This window comes from Macrotis lagotis, chromosome X (assembly GCF_037893015.1).
Source record: "Macrotis lagotis isolate mMagLag1 chromosome X, bilby.v1.9.chrom.fasta, whole genome shotgun sequence".
In the NCBI taxonomy this organism is placed as follows: domain Eukaryota; kingdom Metazoa; phylum Chordata; class Mammalia; order Peramelemorphia; family Peramelidae; genus Macrotis; species Macrotis lagotis.
In genome coordinates this window covers 56316559-56340190 of record NC_133666.1, presented here as the reverse complement: position 1 = coordinate 56340190, position 23632 = coordinate 56316559, and the positions used below count along the sequence as shown (strand labels likewise).

General features: G+C 38.9%; 1 pseudogene; it reads right to left on the bottom strand.

Moving 5' to 3' along the window:
- Positions 1-2181: 2181 nt before the first annotated feature.
- LOC141498675 (glutamine synthetase pseudogene) lies at positions 2182-5242 on the bottom strand (annotated as a pseudogene).
- Between the last annotated feature and the right edge of the window lie 18390 nt (positions 5243-23632).

The window sequence follows — 23632 nt, the reverse complement described above, 5'->3', positions numbered from 1 at the left end:
ATTTTCAAAGGGAAGTTTCTCCACCCCCCATTACAAAATGTACTAGATGGTTCCATTTAGGAGCACAGCCTTGAAACCCTCTAGTTCCTCTGCCCTCTGTATTACAGCCAAGACTCTTCTTCAAGCCTCAGTTTCCACATCTCCCAACTGAAGGTGTTTTCTCTCCTTCCTCAAAGGGCCCTCCCACATAAACTAGAACTCTCCTTTGCACCCCATGACTCCCCCCACCCAGTTCCTCTTAGACATTTGTATCTGCATTAATCCACTGGAAACGTTGCATGGGACAGACCCTGTATGTAGGACCAAGGGACAGTTTCCCCACCTCAGAAGTTTGCCCAAAGTGGATCCTGTCTGTGCCATTACTCCCTGTATTTTACTGGGCCTATGTCTAGGGTACTGTCCAGGAGAAATCAGTTCACCTTAAGTCAACAAAATGTTTAACAAGCCTTAAGGCAGAAACTATTAGTGGATACAGTATTGGACTTGTAACCAGAAAGTCCAGCCTCAGTCACTAACTGTGACCCTTGTCAAATCATTTGACATTTGCTTACCTTAAACCCTGGAGAAGAAAAATGGTAAATCAGTCTAGTATCTTTGTCAAGAAAACCATGGACAGTATTGGCATGTTATGGTCCATGGGATCATTATGAGTTGGGTTCAACTGAACAACAAAAACAATATTTGTCAGGCACCATGAGCTGGGAAGAGGGCAACAACAGTCCCTGTCCTCAAGGAGCTTAATAAATGCTTTTTAGTTTGTGGACTTTGACACTAGAAGCTGAACAAGGTTTTGAGTCTGAGCCATCCATCCCTGAGATACTACAGGAACACTAAATACTTGAAGAAATTAGCAGCAGGAGCCAAAAGAATACAAAACAGACCTGTCAAGGCCCAGATTTCTCCTGAGAGTTCAGAACCAGGCCTGAACACAAAAGCTAAAGTCAGGAAGTAAGAAAAATGAGCTTAAAAAATCCTACCATAAAGACCTATTTATGGTGATATGCCCAAGACATAAACCCCCAATTAGAAAAATGACTCCAAAACATCCATAAGCAAAGTCTCAAACAGAATCAAACCTTGGTCATACATGTAACTAAAATTTGTGGATGAAGTGAAATAAAGCATGAGCTTTTACAAAATAATTGTATACATTATGGAATATGTATAAATAAAAATAATTGTAAAAATGAAATGATAGAACTAGAAGAATGAACTGGAAGAGAAAGGAGAAGGCTAGAGGAATAACTTAAAAGAAAATAAACCTCCTGCCACAAGAGATACAAAATTTGCTTAAACAATACTCTCTGAACATTAGTATGAATCAAACAATCATTAATGATTTCCATTAAGACAAGAAAGAAATATGAAAACAAAGACCAAAGACTGAAAAGAAATAGAACAAAATGGTTAGTATTTTCTATAAACAGCAACTGACTTGGGAGAGAGAGAGAGAGGAGAGAGAGAGAGAGAGAGAGAGAGAGAGAGAGAGAGAGAGAGAGAGAGAGAGAGAGAGAGAATTATATTTCAAGGAATCCTCAAATGCCCCTTCAGATTACAAGAAGAGGTCAAATATTTCTTCTTCCTCTGAATATTATCATGGAGGAATGGGGTGCAGTTTTTGTTTGAGCACTGTGTGTGTATGCCATCTTTGATTTGTCCCCTGTCACAAAGTGCCTACCCCAGGGCATTCCTTGTCTGTCCCGAACCATAGGTAACGCATTTTTTTCTTTAATATTCAAATCAAGGTAAGTTGTTTTTTTTTTTTTTTTATTTTGGGCTTTGGTAATAAGTTGCTACTGTACCCTTATCTTTGGAAATCAATTGAGGGAGGGGACATTTTTGCTATTTCTTGGGATGAAATGTTTTCCTGCTGGGCTCTGCCATGTTTTACTTCCCACAACTGTTTCCTTGATGTTACAAATGACAGCAAATTGTGATGGGCTACTTCATAGACTTGTGACATTATAGAACCCTCCACGGGGCTTTGAACTTGTTCCCTGGGCAACTGGAGAATATTAATACTGGCTCAAACTGGAAAACTTTCTCTTTATGGGGTAAAGCCTTACTGTTCACTACCTACCAGCCTTTCCTCTCCTCTTCTCTATGGGGGAGGGTGCTATTGGTGTGGCAGGTTCCACTAAGAATGCTGGGAGGGAAGTGGGGAGAGCTGCTGTACCACCACTAGCAGCAGCAGTCATCAGGGTTACTGTGGGAGTAGGTGAACTGGGGAAGAGGAGGAGTAGGATGGAAGGAAGGAGAGACCATCACTCCCTGGTGGGCAGGGCCTCAGTATTTCCATCCTCTCGATCGGCTTACCAGAAGGACCTTCCTGAATGTCACTCTTAACAGGTAGCACTAGTTCAAGGTCTCCTCCTCCCACATCCCTTTATGGACTTAGAAGACCAAGCTGCCAACCTCCAGAGGTGAGACAACAGTGACCTTCTTCACAAACCAGCTGGGGTGGGGTAGGGTGTGAGGGCCCCCCCTTTGTCTTCCCTCCCCAATTTCTTAGCACTCCCCCCCCCAGACTCCCAGGGTGGGGGGTGTCGGGACTGATTCTTTCCCTTCACCCACTGGGCCCTAAGGAGAAGCTTGAGGAGAAAGTGACTTTGACCTTTTCTGAAAATTAATGGAAGTCCCCCCTTGTGCTCAATTCTCCCTTATTTCTTCAATTCTCCCCTCCTTCTCTCCCCCTTGACCACCCTCCTCCCCCAGTCTACCATCAAGACATAAAGAACAGATCATATTGCAAAGAACAGATAAGGGCAAATAAAATAAGGCTACTATGGTTCTGACTGAGGGAGGAGGAGGCTGCAGGAGATGGGGGAGGGTCTTGGGGGGGATAAAAATGGAGAGGATGGAAGGAGACCCCCAGCACCCCTGCCTCCACTTTCTGAATAAAGTCATTTTGACCTTGGTGAAGGCAGGGCTGGGGGCCATCTTCTAAAGCTGTTGATTGGTCCTTCTGAAAGAGTTCTAGGGCCTTTGTGTGAGTACCAGCTTCTAATTGGCTGGTATGAGACACTAACTGTATGTAATCCATCCAAGTTTGTGGGCCTTCCCCACCGGCCCCCCTCTCCATGACCTCTCCCTTCATTCGCCGCTGCCCCCCCTCCCTTTGGCCCCTTTCCTTGGTGATGAAGGGCTGGTGAGGGTTGGATTTTGCACTGCCATCTTCTGAACAAGGTCACCTTGACTTTGGTGAAGGGTAGGGCTGGGGGCCATCTTCTAAAGCTAAAGAGTGGAGAAATGGTGGGGACAGAAGGAAAAGCTGTTGATTGGTTCATCTGAAAGATGGGTGGGAGAAGGGGAAGGGGCATAGGGTTGGCTTTTTCTGAATGATGGAGGGAGACCTCATCATGACAAACTCATTTTGAGACTTGGGAAGATACAGAAAAATGACAATCTTTCCAAGGACAGAAGGAGAAAGACCATTGGTTAAGAGTATCACATGAGATTTCCCAGGAGGAAGGCCTGGCTGGCATTGGGGGGGTGGTATGCCCACCCTCTCTTCCCACACTCTAAACAAACTCTGCTGGGGTGAGGTGTGAGGAGGTACCATGTTCCTTCCTGAAACCTTTGCTCTGACCTTTGAAGCCTATGATGGAAGGTCTTCCCCTATTAGTTTACTGCTCCCAGTCATGGTTGCCCTTAGGTAACTTGCCAAGTTCATGGATGGAAAGGGGACCCCTCACCTAGGGACATTCAGCACCACCACCTGGGTGGCTTTTACTTTGGGGGAAGGGATAGGGGAGGAGGGTTGGGTACAACCAAGGACCATTCTGAACCATTCTTGGGATGGAAGGAGCTTTCCTGGCCAAGAATAGCCTGCCCACAAAAATGGGAACAGACCTGGAGAAGGGAAGGGAGGAGAGGGGATGGAAAGAAGGGAGCCAAAAAGTGTCCTCCATCTACTTATTCTCATATTTGCCCCTTCAATACCCCCAGCCTACAGTGCCTACCATGAACCTTGCCATATTCAGCAGACAGAGGGATGAAAAGCTTCAGCAGCCGTTACAGTTACACCCCAGGCCTGGACACAGGAGGTTTGTTGTTCTTTTAATCAATTGATTAATCCCTTTTTATTTTCAAATCACTCATGTGCCCAATGTCAAGTTGCCATAATTAAGTAGTCTTAGTTTGGCCATTCAGAAAGTTAAAAGGGACACCTCACAACACATACACAATCTTAAGAGACCACAGATGGACTACAGCTAATGGGCTGGAGTCCTTTCAGAAGGAATCTATCCAAAGGAATACAGCAAGGGAAACTGAGCATCATAAAAACTTTCATTCCTGTTTTTATGACTGCACAGAATGAGACCCCCAAATGAAGGCAAACAGATTAAGAAAAGTGAGAAGGCAACTTCATTTATCCACTAATGTTATATGAAAGCAGACACTTGGTCATATACACTGTTAAGTGTTTACACACAAATTAACACTTTTTTAAAAAAAAAGTATGCTTATTGGGGAAGGTAAGTGGCACAGTGGATAGAGCACTGGCCCTGGAGTCAGGAGTCCCTGAGTTCAAATCCGGCCTCAGACACTTAATAATTACCTACCTGTGTGGCCTTGGGCAAGCCACTTAACCCCCCATCGCCTTGCAAAAACCTTAAACAAAAGATCATAAATGTTATGACCATTCCAAAACCTTCACACACTCCATGGAGGATGAAGTGGGCAATCCAGAGATGATGCCCCATTTCAATTCCTTCACACAGTCCTATCTGCAACTTCCACTGAACTGGCATTACTTCAGAATTGTGCTCCCCCCCCCCATTTTTGGCTCCTAGAGAAAATGCACTTCCACTATAACTCTTCCATAGACTTTGTCAACTCCCATGCCACAGTATATGGACCCTGGGTCCCAGGGAACCCATTGGAAGGCCAATCATCTGTTGATATCCATCTGTTCCCATAAGATTATATACTATTGCTCCATACCAAATCAGGGTTTTGGGGTTGGTCACCATATCCATTAATGTGTTTACGGGTATGCCTTAAATTGGTCTCTGTAGGCTTGCGAATTTACTTGAAATCTTTTCAGGGAACCAGTTTGTTAGGGTCCTATTGGAAGGGTCTCAGAACAGAGCAGCAGGAATAAGGTACATGTGACTGTTAGAGTCTTCAGACTGAAAAGTGTTGAAGCCATCAAAATTCCACTGTTAGATCATCTATGCTCTACAGGTCACTGTCTACAGTACGAATTTCACAGTGTAACCCCCTCATCAGTGCCATAGATTCAATTGGATATGAACACGATTTTATTTTCTGTTTGGTCAGTTTAAGTACATCTGCTTCATATTTTGTTCAAGTGAGAACTGGCTAAGGTGACTGAGTTAGAAATTGTCCTGGACCTGGAAGGGCACAAGGGTGATTGTTCTACAGGTTTACTGGCTGCCTGGCTGGAATGATTGGAGACTCTATATGGTAGCCAGGGAAGGTGGTGCTGGTGGCAAAGGTGGCTATAGCCAAGCCAGAGCCTTCCATTCTCAGCTCTGCCCTCAATACAAATTCTTTTTCTTTTGCAAGGCAAATGGGGCTAAGTGGTTTGCCCAAGGCCACACAGGTAATTATTAAGTGCCTGAGACCGGACTTAAACCCAGGTACTCCTAACTCCAGGGCCGGTGCTTTATCCACTGCACCACCTAGCTGCCCTCAATACAAATTCTTAAAGCATTACCTGGCTTCTGACCATCGCTGAGGTATAAAAGTTCTCTTTACCCCTGGATTCTCATTGTTTTAATTCAATTTAAGTGTTCTTAAGTAATTATTTTTAGATGCTTAAGGCTAATCAATGGAGTTCCTTCCCTTATCAAGATAATTGTTGTTGTTGCCCAGGTGTCTGACTCTTCATGACCACATTTGAGGTTTTCTTGGCAAAAACACTGCTGTCATTTGCTATTTTCTTCTCCAGTTCATTTTACAGATAAGGAAACTGAAACAAATTGGGTGAAATGATTTACCCAGGGTCAACACAGTGTGTCTGAGTTCAGGTCTGTCACTCTATCCACGTTGCACTCTAGCTGCCCCTTGCATAGACTTGGACAAAGGGATATTCTCAGCAAAGAAATGACTTCCTGGATTTCCCCCCATTAGTTCATCTTCTTTGCACTACGGAGGAGGGAAATAACTTCAAAGTATCTGGACCAGAAATTTGTAAACCAAAAGATTTATTGGGTTCACCAGTGAGGGGGGTGGTTCCTCCCACTAAGCTAAAGTTTGTTGGCTGATTTTATTTCTTGTTTTTTTTTTCATGAGATTTGTGGAGCTGGGGGTGTTTGTCCTTCTGAAGAGGACCAATGAAAGACATTATGGGGTAATGTCATGACTCCTGTGTGAATTGCATTTAATTGCAAGTTGCACAACATGGTCAGCCTCACTCTGTCTTCCAAATCCAGGGGCAAGACAAAAGTCAAGATGATTGACAATGACCTGAGAATGCAGTGAAGGACACTGGTGTCCTTGATACCTGACCAAGCTCTAAGTCCCCAAGGTGCCTACATATTGATTGCTTTCTTGGCTCTTGGAAGAAATTATTCTCATCCACATATTCCAGCTGTGGGAAATCTTCACATGATTGGGTATACAATAGGAGAAGGGGTAGAGGGGAGGAATATCAAGTGACGAGATGATGGAGTCAGGACCCAAAATGCTGAGTACTCCTTTGCCCTGGCCCCTTTGTCCACTTTTACCTATATTGTTGTGAATAAGTTATACTTCCCAGAGGCATAATCCAGACATAGACTCCATTTCACCATATCTCATCACTGAGGTCCAATTAGCCTAGTTACATTAAGATTTCTGGTTAATGTTCTCTTGAGTTCCATGGGTTTTTTTAGACTCCCTTAGATTTTGTCTCCAGTGAGCTCTGCAGAGGAATTGCTATTTTTCCTTGTCTGAATTAAACCTCATTTAATGAGTAAGTTAGTCACTTCTTGAGAATGAAGGACAAACTGACTCTCTCTCTCTCTCTCTCTCTCTCTCTCTCTCTCTCTCTCTCTCTCTCTCTCTCTCTCTCTCTCTCCCTCTCTCTCCTGGTGTTCTCTAGTGTGAATTCATTTTGAATAGGACTTGGACTAGATACTGAGTTCCCTCCCAATTCTAAAGTTCTGCAATTCTGAGTTTTCTCCCTTCCCTTTTCTTTTCATTGGTTTTCACCTCTTTGTCCTTAATTTCTTCAATGTGAAATGAGATGGCTGGCCAGGAGTGTGTTGGAGCCAGCTCATACCCCTCCAGCCAATTGTTTAATTTTCAGTGTGGGCGCTTCAATCTCCAACATGACCAAAGTCTACAAATTCTGGGCATGATTTGTTTTATTCGATGTCAAGATTGAATAAAATGATGAAAATCTTAATAATGCTGATTATACCTAAAAGTCTGGCTTTGGGATCATTTATTTCCTGCCCCCCCCAGACTTTTCTTAAATATTAACCAGTATGTCCCTGAGCTGCAATGTTCTTTTCAGGTCTGAATGTTTGACCATGATTCCAATATTCTAGTCTTCTGTGGAACCCCAATTTCTTCTAGCTGGAGGGAGACTTCAGGTTTAATACCACCAGGGCTCTCACCATTTTGGGGAAGGATGGAGTGGGGGCTGTAGGTACAGCTCAATAGTACAGCATTTCACATTCGACTCTCTCCTTTCTCCCTGTCCTCTGTCCCCAATTTTGTAATAGCCTGGCAATGAGCCACTGTTGATTAGGCAGTAGGATATTTGGAACTGTTGGCTTTTTGTTTCCTTCCTGGATGAAAAGCAAAATAATTCCATAGGAATTGTTGCCATAACAGCTGAGGAACATGCTGCAATTTGACAGATGAGTCGGTCTTCCACTAGAGGAATTTCAGGCCCTCGGGGCTTTTTTTTAATATTTTTTAAAATTTTTATTAAAGATATTATTTGAGTTTTACAATTTTCCCCCAATCCTGCTTCCCTCCCCCCACCCCCCCACCCCACAGATAGCACTCTGTCACTCTTTACTTTGTTTCCATGTTGTACCTTGATCCAAATTGGGTGTGATGAGAGAGAAATCATATCCTTAAATAGAACAGAATTCTCAGAGGTAACCAGATCAGACAATAAGACATCTGAGTTTTTTTTTCCAATTAAAGGGAATAGTTCTTGTACTTTGTTCAAACTCCACAGCTCCTTATCTGGATACAGATGGTACTCTCCTTTGCAGACAGCCAAAAATTGTTCCCAATTGTTGCGCTGATGGAATGAGCAAGTACTTCAAGGTTGAACATCATTCCCATGTTGCTGTTAGGGTGTACAGTGTTTTTCTGGTTCTTCTCATCTCACTCAGCATCAGTTCATGCAAATCCCTCCAGGTTTCCCTGAAATCCCATCCCTCCTGGTTTCTAATAGAACAAAAGTGTTCCATGACATACATATACCACATTTTTCTAAACCATTCCCCAATTGAAGGACATTTACTGGATTTCCAATTCTTTGCCACCACAAACAGGGCTGCTATAAATATTTTTGTACAAGTAATGTTGTTACCCTTTTTCCTCATCTCTTCAGGGTATAGACCCAGTAGTGATATTGCTGGGTCAAAGGGTATGCACATTTTTGTTGCCCTTTGGGCATAGTTCCAAATAGCTCTCCAGAAGGGTTGGATGAGTTCACAGCTCCACCAACAGTGTAATAGTGTCCCAGATTTCCCACATCCCTTCCAACAATGATCATTATCCTTCCTGGTCATACTGGCCAATCTGAGAGGTGTGAGGTGGTACCTCAGAGAAGCTTTAATTTGCATTTCTCTAATAATTAATGATTTAGAGCATTTTTTCATATGGCTATGGATTGCTTTGATCTCCTCATCTGTAAATTGCCTTTGCATATCCTTTGACCATTTGTCAATTGGGGAATGGTTTTTTGTTTTATGAGTCCTTTGTCAGAATCATTAGTTGTAAAGATTATTTCACAATTTACTACTTTTCTTTTGTTCTTGATTACATTGGTTTTATCTGTGCAAAAGCTTTTTAATTTAATGTAATTGAAATCATCTAATTGGTTTTTAGTGATGTTCTCCAACTCTTCCTTAGTCATAAACTGTTCCCCTTTCCATAAATCTGACAGGTAGACTAGTCCTTAATCTTCTAATTTGCTTATAGTGTTGTTTTTTATGTCTATGTTCTGTAACCATTTGGATCTTATCTTGGTAAAGGGTGTGAGGTATTGGTCTAATCTAAGTTTCTTCCATACTAACTTCCAATTATCCCAGCAGTTTTTATCAAAGAGGGAGTTTTTATCCCAGTGGCCGGACTGTTTGGGTTTATCAAACAGCAGATTACTATAATCCTCTCCAGCTTTTACACCTAGTCTATTCCATTGGTCCACCACTCTATTTCTTAGCCAATACCAAGCAGTTTTGATGACTGATGCTTTATAATATAATTTTAGATCGGGTAGTGCTAAGCCACCTTCATTTGCATTTTTTTTTCATTAAGCTCCTGGCAATTCTTGACTTTTTATTTCTCCATATGAATTTACTTACAATTTTTTTCTAACTCATTAAAGTAATTTTTTGGAATTTTGATTGGTAGGGCACTAAACAGATAGTTTAGTTTTGGTAGAATTTTCATTTTTATTATATTAGCTCTCTTTATCCATGAGCTGTTGATATTTGGCGAGTTATTTTAATCTGATTTAATTTGTGTGAGAAGTGTTTTATAATTGTTTTCAAAAAGATTCTGAGCCTGTCTTGGCAAATAGACTCCCAAGTATTTTACACTGTCTGAGGTTACTTTGAATGGGATTTCTCTTTCTAGCTCTTCCTGCTGTTTCTTGCTAGACATATATAGGAAAGTTGAGGATTTATGTGGGTTTATTTTATAACCTGCAACTTTGCTAAAATTGCTAATTGTTTCCAGTAGTTTTTTAGATGATTTCTTGGGCTTCTCTATGTAGACCATCATGTCATCTGCGAATAGTGAGAGTTTTGTCTCTTCCTTCCCAGTTCTAATTCCTTTAATTTTTTTCTTCTCTAATTGCTGATGTTAACATTTCTAATACAATATTGAATAGTAGTGGTGATAATGAGCACCCTTGTTTAATCCCTGATCTTATTGGGAATGCCTCTAGCCTCTCCCCATTGAGTATAATGCTTGTTGATGGTTTCAGATAGATACTGCTAATTATTTTAAGGAACAGTCCATTTATTCCTACACTCTCTAGTGTTTTAAATAGGAATGGATGCTGTATTTTGTCAAAAGCTTTTTCAGCATCTATTGATATGATCATATGGTTTCTGATAGGTTTGTTATTGATATAATTGAGTATAATAACAGTTTTCCTAATATTGAACCAACCCTGCATTCCTGGAATAAATCCTACTTGATCATATTGTATTATCTTAGTGATGATTTGTTGTAATCGTATTACTAAGATTTTATTTAGGATTTTTGCATCTATATTCATCAGGGAAATAGGTCTATAATTTTCTTTCTCTGTTTTAACTCTTCCTGGTTTAGGTAACAGTACCATATTGGTTTCATAGAAAGAGTTAGGCAGAGTTCCATCTTTCCCTATTTTTCCAAAGAGTTTATATAGGATTGGAACCAATTGTTCCTTAAATGTTTGGTAGAATTCACTTGTGAATCCATCAGGCCCTGGAGATTTTTTTTTTTAGGGAGTTCAGTAATGGCTTGTTGAATTTCTTTTTCTGAGATAGGGTTGTTCAGGTATTTAATCTCTTCTTCATTTAACCTGGGCAACTTAAATTTTTGTAAATATTCATCCATTTCCCTTAGATTATCAAATTAATTGGCATAAAGTTGGGCAAAATAATTTTGAATTATTACTTTAATTTCCTCCTCATTGGTGGTGAGTTCACCTTTTTCATTTATAATACTAGCAAGTTGGTTTTCTTCTTACTTTTTTTTAATCAAATTGCCGAGAGGTTTATCAATTTTATTGTTTTTTTCATAATACCAACTTTTGTTTTTATTCATTAATTCAATAGTTTTTTTGCTTTCAATTTTATTAAATTCTCCTTTAATTTTTAGAATTTCTAATTTGGTAATTAATTGGGTATTTTTGATTTGTTCTTTCTCTAATTTTTTTTAGTTGCATGTTTAGTTCATTGATTTCCTCTTTCTCCAATTTATTCATATAAGCATTTAGAGCTGTAATATATCCCCTGAGAGTTGCTTTGAATGAATCCCATAGGTTTTGGTATGTTGTTTCATTATTATCATTATCTATGATAAAATGGTTAATTCTTTCTATAATTTGTTTTTTGGTCCACTCATTTTTTAAAATGAGGTTATTCAGTTTCCAATTTGTTCTCAGTCTATATCTCCTTGGCCCAGTATTGCATATGACTTTCATTGCATTGTGATCTGAGAAAGATGTATTCACTATTTCTGCCTTTCTGCAGTTGATCATTAGGTTTTTATGTCCTAGTACATGGTCAATTTTTGTATAAGTTCCATGTACTGCAGAGAAAAAGGTATATTCCCTTCTATCCCCATTCAGTTTCCTCCATAATTCTACCATATCTAATTTTTCTTACAATCTATTTACCTCCTTAATTTCTTTCTTGTTTGTTTTATGATTTGATTTATCTAGATCTGATAGCAGGTGGTTGAGGTCTCCTACTAGTAGAGTTTTGCTGTCTATGTCTTCCTGTAATTCTTTCAGCTTCTCCTCTAAGAATTTGTGTGCTGTCCCACTGGGCACATATATATTAAATATTGAAATGACTTTATTGTCTATGGTATCTTTTAGGAGGATAAATTTCCTTCCTTATCTCTTTTAACGCTCTCTATTTTTGCTGCTGCTTTGGCTGAGATAAGGATTGCTACCCCTGCTTTTTTTTTTCTTCAGCTGAAGAAAAATATATTTTTCTCCAACCTTTTACCTTTACTCTATATGTATCTCTCTGCTTCAGATGAGTTTCTTGTAAGCAACATATTGTAGGATTCTGGTTTTTAATCTACTCTGCTATTTGCTTACGTTTTAAGGGAGAGTTCATCCCATTCACATTCAAGGTTATGATTACCAATTCTTTATAGCCCTCTGTGCTATCTTCCCTCTGTTTGTATTTTTCCCCCTTTCCCCCCTTTTATCCATATTCCCCAGTATTTTGTTTTTGAATACCACCCCCTTCAGTGTGTTTGCCCTCCTATATCACACCCTCTTCTTTCTTTCCCATTTCCCTTTGCCCTTCCCTTCCTTTTGTTATTTCCCCTTATTTCCCCCACTCCCCTTCCCTTTCTCTGTTCCCCCCTCCCCTTTCCCCCCTTTAATACTTGAAAGGTTAGATGTTTTATAAGTTAACTGAGTATGTATAGGTTGACTTTAAGCCAAGTCTGATGAGAAGATTCCGGTGTTTCTCCTCTGCTCCCTTCTTCCCCTCTATTACCATAGGTTTTCTGTACCTCTTAGTGTAATGAGATTTGTCCCATTCAATCCCCTCCCTCCTCCCATCTCTTTCCTGTCCCCCTTTTTAGGGAGGTAGTGTATTTTTTTTAGATCATTCTGTCTAAGTCATAGAAAATTCTGAGTGTCTGTCCCTTCTAGTTCAGTATATTCTGTTGAATAGAGTCAAAATTTCTGAGAGTTATTAGAGTCTTTCTCCCTAGTGGAGTTAACGCCAGTTACATCCCATTAGATATCAGTCTCATGGATAGGTCATGGATGTCCATCATTTCTGGCTAGGTATATTCTCTCTGTTAGAGTTACATTTCTCATCATTTATGAGAGTCTCCCCCCCCACCATGCTGGGATATAGCCAGTTTCAACTTACTGGATTGCATTTTTTTTCTTTTACCACCACCCCCCCTTTTTTTTTACCTTTTCATGTGTCTCTTGAACCTCCTGTTTGATCTCCAAATTTTCTGTTTAGCTCTGGTCTTTTCATCAGAAATTTTTGGAATTCTTCCATTTCGTTAAATGGCCATCTTTTTCCCTGGAAGAGAAGGCTCAACTTTGCAGGAAAGTAGATTCTTGCCTGCATTCCAAGCTCCCGTGCTCTTCAAAATATCTCGTTCCAGGCCCTTCAATCCCTTAAAGTTGATGCAGCCAGGTCCTGTGTGATCCTTAGTGTGGCTCCTTGATATTTAAATTGTTTCTTTCTGGCTGCTTGCAGGATTTTCTCTTTTATCTGACAATTCTGGAATTTGGCCACAACTTTCCTTGGTGTTTTCATTTTAGGATCTTTTTCTGGTGGGGATCGATGTACTCTTTCAATAACTACTTTTCCCTCCAATTCCATGATGTCAGGGCATTTTTCCATCACTAGATCCTGTAATATTAAGTCCAGGCTTTTTTTCTCTTCAATGTTTTCAGGAAGTCCTGTAATTTTCAGGTTGCCCCTCCTCGATCTATTCTCGAGGTCAGTGGTTTTGTTGATGAGGTATTTCACATTTGCTTCTATTTTTTCTATTTTTTGATTTTGTTTAACTGACTCTTGCTGTCTCATGGAGTCATTAGTTTCTGTAGACTCCATTATTTTGGGGGGGGGAGGAGTTTTCTTCATTAACCTTTTCCAATTGGTCAATTCTGCTTTTGAAAGAGCTTTCCATTTGACCAATTGAGGTTGTTGAGAGAATTAATTTCTTTTTGCATTTGCTCATTTGAGGATCTGAGAGAATTATTCTCATTTTGTAATTGTCCAATTGATGATCTGAGAGATTTACTCTCCTTTTGTTTGTCCAATTCTACTTTCTAAGGTTTTGTTTTCTTGTTGCTAGGTATTAATTGTCTCCCCCTCATTTTCCAGTTGATTTTTAAACTCCTTCCTTATTTCTTCAAGGAAGTCTTTCTGTGCTAGAGACCAGATTGTATTCTCCTCAGATGTTCCAGGTCTCTCTGGGTTGGGGTCTTTCCCTTCCAGGAATTTTTCTATGGATCCACCTTTCTGCTGACCCTTCTTCATTATGCTAAGACCTTGAGTTGGGTGGGGGGAGCTGGTTCACCTGGGCTTGGGATCTCTAAAGGCTTTACTCACTGGTTGCAGTTTCTCTGCCTGGCCAGTAGGAGGTGCTGGTTGCTTTCTCTGGAGTGTCTGTGACCTTGGTTGTGAGGCCTCCTTCCTTTGCTTGAGGGAGGGAATTGGAGCTATTGAATTATTTTGCCTTCAATCAATGGTGGGCTTTACCCTGGCCTGAGGTCATTCCTCAGCTGGGCTGGTTCTTTTGCTCACACACCTGGGCCTGAGGCAGAAGTAATTTGCATTTGTTTGAGAAGAGGCCTCAGTGCAGTGGAGGTATGGGCTTAGAGTTTCTCAGACCTGAGGAGCCCAGCGATGGCATCCACAGCTCTCTTGCACCAGACCTCTCCCCGCAGCCCCTTCCCCAAGCTCCAGGGGGACAGCACCAACACCAGTGCCTCTGCTTCCCCACGAACCCAAGACCCCTTCGTCCAGCCCCAACGCTGATCCAGCAGGTCTGGCTCTCGGGCCCTCAGACTCCCGGTTCCAATTCAGCTGTTGATCTGGCTGATCCCAGTCTGATCTTCCCTCACCTGCTGGTACTCAGCCAAGGCTGCTGCGGGAGACAAATCCTGAGCTAGATTTTCCTCTCCTGGCTTTTCTTTCTGGGTTTCCTGGTTCGGATTTCTTATAAGAGGTTTGTTTCAGGTGATAGATGGGGAAGAGATTAGGAGACTTTAGAACTGTGCCTGTCTTCCCTTTGCCATCTTGGCCAGAAGTGGTCCCCTCGGGGCTTTTTGAAGGAATCCTGTGCCCAGGGGTTCGGCTCAGCACACTTGTCTAGCAAAGTGAGCCTCCCATTTGTACTTCCAGTGGCAGTCGGGGTCCTTGCAATCAGGCATGATACCTGAGCAAAAGGCTAAGGGCACCCTGGACTGTGGGGTTTGGTGCCATGCTGCCCGTTCCCATATTGAAGCCATTGGCCCTGAGCCCAGGAGAACCGGCAGATGGGTCTCTGCAACCCCCAACTTTCTGGGAACTCAAGCCATACCACTCCATATAAATTGAATGTTGGGATATCACACCACCACGTAGATGCACCGCATCTATTGACATACACAGCACAGCACACACAACATACACAGACTATGCACATCGGACACAACACCCAGCACACACATGCAAGTACAATACTACCCACTTTGTACTCATGCACACATACCCATGCACGTACATACAACACACATACAGTCAGACAAAACACAATACACATACCACACATACAGACACACAGACACACCATATACATATACACCACGCACAAGCATATGCCATGTATATGCCCCCCTAAAAGCACCATACATACAACATACATGTGTACATGACAAACACACCAAACACATACATGGATACAATAACACATCTTAAGACACACCAGATGCACACCACACAATACACAGACACACACTACAAAAAACCAAAAACACATGCATTAAGACACACTGCACACATATCATGTGCATACACAATGAACCACATACATCCATGCTTTGCAATAGATATATCATACCATGCCACACATACACACATACCACTGACATATACACACCACATAAATATCTCACCATAATACAATTCACACCTCACCACAATACGATTCAATACATTCACACTACACACACCACACGCATAACACACATGCATGCATGTACGCATTTCACACAAAGCACACAATCTTCATAATGCATCACAAACACTGCCTATGTACACAACTCATTTATACACCATACACGCATTCCAGAAGTGTATAATATGTGAATATAAGCACACACCACACAAAACACACCCAGAAATACAAACACACAAAATATACACACATAGACACACAATACATACATAGACACACAATGCACAAATACCACACACATCATACAATATATACACATACACTATATGCACACAAAACCATACACAAATATCCACACACACTACATATACACATAACACAGCATACATGCATAGACACACATTGTACACATACCACACACCATATATGAGTGCATTATATTCACACAAAGACACAACACAGACAAATAAAGAAAACAAATAAACATACACACCACATAAGCTCATGCAAAACACACAATATGTGTTTAGACACACATGCCACACACAGACACACACCACATATATACACACCAAACACAAGAAAACACAGCTACATATATACACTCACCACAGAAAACAAACATACATAGACACACTGCACACATACCAACCACATCACACTGTATATACAGTATACATACATAAACGTTGTGCACACACAACTGCACACAGTTATACACAGAAAATATACACACACCACAAAGCATACATGCATAGGCACACATGGAAGAGATATCACACACCATACATGTGTGCACTGTATACACACATACACTTATAACTCACAAATACGCAATACAAATACACAATAAAATAGAAAAAAACATTCCTAGGCACGCACTGCAAACATACCACACAAGTCATAATGTATGTAAACATACCCTAATATGCACACATAAACACACACACAACAATATACACTGCTATATATACACTTGACCCTCACAACAAAGATACATAGATACGCAAGGCAACATACCACATACATCAAACGGTATATACACTACACACACATACTTTATGCACACACAACCTCAAACAATTATAAACACAATATAGACACATCACACAACAGAAATGCATAGACACATATTATACACATATCAGACAACATAACATGTGTATACTATATACACAAATAGACACACCACTCAGAAATATACAATTCAAATACACAACACACACAAAACATACGAAAATAGACACACACTGCACACATACAGCACATAGTATAAAGAATATACACATACACTATATGCACACACAACTGTGCATAAATATACTTACACTACATAGAAACATATTGTACACATACCACACACCATACATATGTGCACTATATGCACACATAGACACACCAGTCACAAATACCCAATACAAATAATCATATACACCACATGTGCTCATATCAAACATACCCTATGTGTTTAGACATACATACCACACACAGACACACCACACACAAATACAAACAGCTACATATACACTTGCCAATAAAAACAAGCACACATAGCCACACACAACACACATACCACACACCATATAGGTGAGCACTATATACACACATACACACACACACCACTCACAAATACACAATAAAACACCCAAAAATATTCATAGGCACACACTGCACATATACCACACACTTCATAAAGTATAAACACATATACCACACACAGACACACACCACACATAAATATACACAGCTTCATATATACTTGCCACTCACAAAAACAAAAACACACACTACACACATACCAGTGAGCACTATATATAGACACCACTCACAAGCACAGTATTCAAATATACAATAAAATCACACACAAAAAACATACAAACATGGTCATACACTGCACACATGCAATGCACTATACATGTGTGCACTGTGTACATACATACACACACTACTCACAAATACACAATACAAATACACAATAAAAACACACAAAACATTCCTAGGCAAACACTGAACACATACCACAAACATCATAAAGTATATACACATACCCTATATGCAAACACAACTACACAACATTATATACTGCTACATATACACTTGACCCTAACAACAAAGATACATAGACACACATGCCACACATCATACTGTATATACACTATACACACTTAAACTTTATGCACACACAACCACAAGCAATTATATACACAATATAGACACACCAAACAACAAAAATGCATAGACACAGATTGTACACATACCTGACACCATACATGTGTGTAGTATATACACAAATAGAAACACCACTCATAAATGCACAATTCAAATACACATTATCAGCACACATGCAAAGCATACAAAAATAGACACATACTGCACACATCCTACACACAACATAAAGAATATGCACATACATTATATGCATGCACAACTGCACAGAAATATACTCATACTACATAGAAACACATTGTACACATACCACACACCATACATATGTGCACTATATACACACATAGACACACTCCTCACAAATACACAATACAAATAGAAATGCACACGACATATACTCATTTTACAAACACAATATATGTTCAGACACATGTACCACATAGACACACACCACACACATACACACACCACACAAATAAACACAGCTACATATACACTCACCATCCAACAAAACACATGCATAGATTAACGCTCCACACTTTCCAATGACATCATACAGTATATATACACTATACACAGATATAATTTATGCACATAAAGCTTCACACAATTAAACACAAACAATATAGACACACCACACAGCATACATGCATAGAAACACATTGTACACATACCCCACACCATACATGTGTGCCCCTATATACTCACATAAACACCACTCACAAATACACCACAAAAACACAAGCAAACATTCATAGGCACATGCTGCACATATACCAAAAAGTATATAGCAATACCCTATATGCACACAAAAAGACACACAAATATATACAACTTAACATACACTTGACCCTCACAACAAAGATGTATAGACACACAAGGCACATATACCACACACATCATACTGTATATACACTATACACAGATTCACTTTATGCACACATAACTTCATACAATTAAACACACACAATATAGACACATCACACATCATACATGCATATACACACATTGTACACATACTGCACATCATACATGTGGTTCCCTATATACTCACATAAACACTACTCACAAATACACAATACAAACACACACAAAAACATACATACAGAGACACACACTGCACAGATACCACACACATCATATACTATATACCATATATACACATACACTGTATGCACACACAACCGAATACATATATACAAACACACACTATTTAGACACACATTGTACACATACCATACACCATACAAATGTGCAACTCTATGTGGACATAGACATACAACTCAAAAATACAAAATACTAATAAACATTATAAACACATATGCACATACCACACACATAATATTTAGACACATAGACCACATACAGGTATATACCACACACTTACACACCACACACAAATATACACACACACACACATATATCTCCACATATACAATTGCCAAACAAAATAAACATACAGTCACACAATGTTCACATACCATACACCATACATGTGTACACTATGTACACATATGCACACACCACACACAAATACATAATAAAGACACACACTGCACTCAAAACACACCATACAGTATATACATACACTATATGCAGGCACAACCACTCACAAATGTATTAACTCTATGTAGTCACACATTGTACACATAGCACATACCATACACATGTGCACTATAAGCACATATAGACACAGCATTCACAAATACACAATACAATTGAACACATATACCACATATGCTCATACCACACAGACCATGCATGTTTAGATACACATACCACAAACAGACACACAAATATACACAGCTACATATACACTTGCCAATTAAACATATATAGTCATACACTGCATGCATACCACACACCATACATGTGTGCACTATGTACACACATACACACACCACTCACAAATACGCAATAAACATACTCAATAAAAATACACAAAAAACATTCATAGGGACACACTGCACGCACACCACACACTTCATAAAGTATAAACACATATAAAACACACACCAAACATAAATATACACAGCTACATATACAGTCGCCACTCACAAAAAACACAAACTGCACACATGCCACACACATAATATTGTATATACACTATACACACATACACTTTATGCACATACCACCGCAAACAATTATCCACACACAATATATACACACCATACAAGACACACATTGTACACATACAAAGCACAATACATGTGAGCACTATATAAACACACAAAGACCACTCATAAATACACAATACAAATAAAGACACCACATATGCACATACCACACAAACCATACATGTTTAGACACACATACCACACACAGACTCACACCATGCACCTACACACCACACACAAATTTGCACTATACAATATACACATGCCACACATAGACACATATCACATACCATACACAAGCACATCACACACCACAAACATGTAGACATATCCACATATCCACACTGCGTGCATGCATTCATCGACACACCCTACACACATACCACACATAGCATACAAAATATACACTATACACACATTGACTATATATATATATATATATATATATATATATACAAATATAAATATACACACACTACATGGGCGCACACAACATGAACCCATGTAGACACATTTCACACCCTCAAACATGCACTACATACACATATACAACCAATTCTACAATACAAATAAACAGAAACACAACTTACATGTATAGACACACATGAACTACACAATACACATATACCTCACACAAACACACAATGTATACATACAAATCACATGCAAAAATACACACAACATACATATATAGACACATTGAATACATACCACACATATCATGCACTGCATACATTTTAAACGCATACACTATATACACACATACAACCACACACAAATATACATACATTATATATGCACACTGTAAACATCATAAATGCATACATACATGGACACCCATTGTACACACACCATAGAAGTACACTAAATACACACATATATGCACACACTACACACAGATATACAATACAAATAAAAATACACATACCCGATAAAAAACATACATACAGTTACTCATGAACCACACAAAAAACATATACCACACATAGACACACCTATTCATCATACACATACACACCATACACACCACGCATACCATGCAGAAATAGACACACTCACATATACACATAGCACACACAACATGCATAAATAGAACACACTGCACTCATACATCACACATGTCAGACACTTTATACACACAACCACACACAAATAAACATACACTCAGTACATATACACATGCAGCATACATGTATAGATACATATGAACCACATAATACACATATACTACACAGAATAAGACCGTATAGAAACACACAACACACACTGCATGCATATACCTAATAATACACATACCACAAATAAACAAACACACATATACATGCCATAAATATAAGCACATCACACTCAGACACACATATGAAACACCTCAATACACACCGCAAACATAAAAACAGAACATATACTATAAATATATATGTGTGTGTATACATATATATACACACATACAACACACATGCATAAACACATGCAGATGCCCACCATACAATACACCACCACACATATAGACATATATACAGAATACACATACACAGCGCATCCATACAGCACATACATACAAGCATACAACACAATATATACACACACACAATACAAACACCACATACATGTGCATATATATTATGTATATACACAATACACACACTGTACATAAACATAGTACATGCATCACACACCCACACATATGCCACATATATCTCACACATATATACATATATCACAGATATCCTATATACATACACAATGCAATACTACACATCATACATCACACACCATACAGTACACATACCCCAGCATATATGCTATATGGCACCATAATATTCACACTTGTACCCACACACTACCCACCATTACATGCACATACCACGAGCATGTGAGTGCATATGTATGCACATAGGAATAGATATATGCACACAGCATGCATACATAGACACACTGCACAACACCATATATGCATGCAGAATACTATATATACACATACACATAGCATAGATATGTGCCATGCACATACAGAAACATATGCTGTGGACACACTCCACACATACCACACACATTATACACACCATACATACACCACAGACACAAACTGCACCACACACATGCATACAATTGCACAAACATCATACACATGCACAGGTGTATTACATACACACCACACCATACATACACCACATAATACAGACACACTACACACCTACATACATACCACACATACACCTCACACATATATACTCCACACCACACCACACGCATACATGCACATACATTATTATTCCCCATACATCAAATGTGTACATACTGCACATCATACACAACACATGCACATACATACAAACACTAGCATAGAGTAGATGGCCTCAAGATTGAAAATCAAAAATAAGAGATTGTATGAGGCAGCATTGAGGAAAAAGGACATTCCAGATATAGGAGAACACCAGTGCAGTGCAAAGATCTGAAGGCAGGATTGTAAGGGATTTTAAAACCAGAGTACATTTTATTTCCTACGGTTGGTGTGGGGAACCTTCAGCCCTTGGCCACTATTTGTCTGGCATTGTCATAGAAATTTAATAAATCTAGTAGCTTTTTAGGGGTAAATTAAATGTTTGAACAAATATAGTCCAGGAATAATGGTATAAATATTCAAATGGTCCTTGACAGAAAAAAAGATTCCCCATCCCTGTCTTAGGACTTTGTTATTCTGCCAACTCCTTTAAATCAAAAAGGGTATGGTGAACTCCTAGGATAATTGAATATATTATTCATAATATTTTTATATTTATTCATTAATTGCTTCTACTTATAATAATAAATTTTGTCTCCAAAAGTTCTAAATTAGAATTTGTTACATTATTAGAAGATATAAAGTTCATTTTACTTACAATTATGAAAATTCCATATATAAAATTTTAAAACAGTAATTATAAAATAATTATATTGTATGTATTTTATATAGCTATATATATATATGTTATAGCTATATTCTATGATGTTTCTATTTTATATTTTTGTGGGTATGATATTTTTATATTTAAATTCTGTTAGCCTGTTAGCATTTAAAGATATAATCTAATAAGACATTCTATCTAAGATCCTCCCATTAAATTTCCTTATTTATAAAAATTTATAAAAATTTTGTTATATATAAATAAAATTAAATGAAATAAGTTACATCTTAAAAATAATTTAACACACACATGCACCATATATATATATATATATATATATATTTATAAGCATATATATATATATATATATATGTATATGTATATATACTTGCTGTGTGACCCTGCTCAAGTCACTTAACCCTGATTGCCTCACCTCCAAGGCCATCTCCAGTCGTCCTCATTCCTATCTGGCCACTGGACCCAGATGGTTCTGGAGGAGAAAATGAAACTAGTGACTTAGCATAGGACCCCCTCACTCAAATGCAATTCATGTTCATGTCATGGTATCACCTCCCTATTGTCATGGTCTTCCTCAACAACGAAGGAAAAACATCCTAGTCACCACATGTGCATATTATAATTTTGATGTTGAGCTTTTTTATTTGAAGAAAGGTTTGCAATATGTGGTCCACCTTAAGATAAATGAGCTTCCATGTTACATTTGCTTCTGGGGGGAAGTTGAGTTAAAACAAGAATAAAGTAAAAACACTTGCTCACTTGCTTCCACTAATATATGGAAGAAAATGGGAGGATTTTGCAGTCTTCTGGAGGTACAGAAATTTATTAGAAAAAAATTAGCCATTTAGGTATTTAGTTATGATATAAAATATTTACTTTTCTACTGGTTAATGATAAGGTCTATCTTTATTACAGAGTTCAGTGACGGAT